This window comes from Hoplias malabaricus, chromosome Y (assembly GCF_029633855.1).
Source record: "Hoplias malabaricus isolate fHopMal1 chromosome Y, fHopMal1.hap1, whole genome shotgun sequence".
Taxonomy (NCBI): domain Eukaryota; kingdom Metazoa; phylum Chordata; class Actinopteri; order Characiformes; family Erythrinidae; genus Hoplias; species Hoplias malabaricus.
Window position 1 is genome coordinate 19,822,422 of NC_089820.1, and position 823 is coordinate 19,823,244.

The following is an 823-nucleotide window of genomic DNA, read 5'->3' on the forward strand; positions in this document are numbered from 1 at the left end:
GAGCGCAGAGCGACGCGCAGACCGAGTCTCAAACATGAATCAATCTGCTCGATTCACTCGAATCAACTCAAGTGAAGCCCAGTCCCAGAAGCGTACATTTGTTTCAAAACTCAGTCCCTAATTGCCCCCTACTCTCTGTAATCCTCCTCATACTCCACTCTTCACCAACATGCAATAGATCTCGAGTGTTAGGTGCCACATGCTGGTTTATATGCATTCATTCAATTAGGATTACTAGCTCAGTATGCAGCTAAGGAGCCCACATTTGAATATCTCATATCTTTAAACAGCACCGCCCATTTGATTTTTTGGGTTGTCCTGGGTCTCAGAGATTTGGGAAACTGGCACTGTGTCATTATGCTCATGGCTGTAGTCTGTAGTAAGCATGCACAGCAATCTCTACTGAGCGATAATCTGATGGGCAAAAAAAAAGGCAAAAGCGACTCTGTGTTCTACCTACACTTCTGAAAATGAATCACCATATTGTGCTGGATGTTAGGACTGAAGTTGTGTTCCCCTGTTCTACACCTCTGCAGGCATACACAGATGTGGACTTCAGGACAAATACTTAGGATTGGGCATTGCTCCCACCTCCACACACAGGGAGAACACATTTGTATGCTCTGTGTAACTCTTGTTTTTTATGTATCTTTTAAAAAGCATTCCCATAACTGAATATTATGGTATATTCTGAAATACACTTTACCGCATTCATTATTAATATATTGTATTTTTGGCCTACCACCATGCGCCTGGTCAGCCAGCATTACAACACCAGATTTACACAATTTAAAAATGATTAAACATCAGTTTCAACTAATGT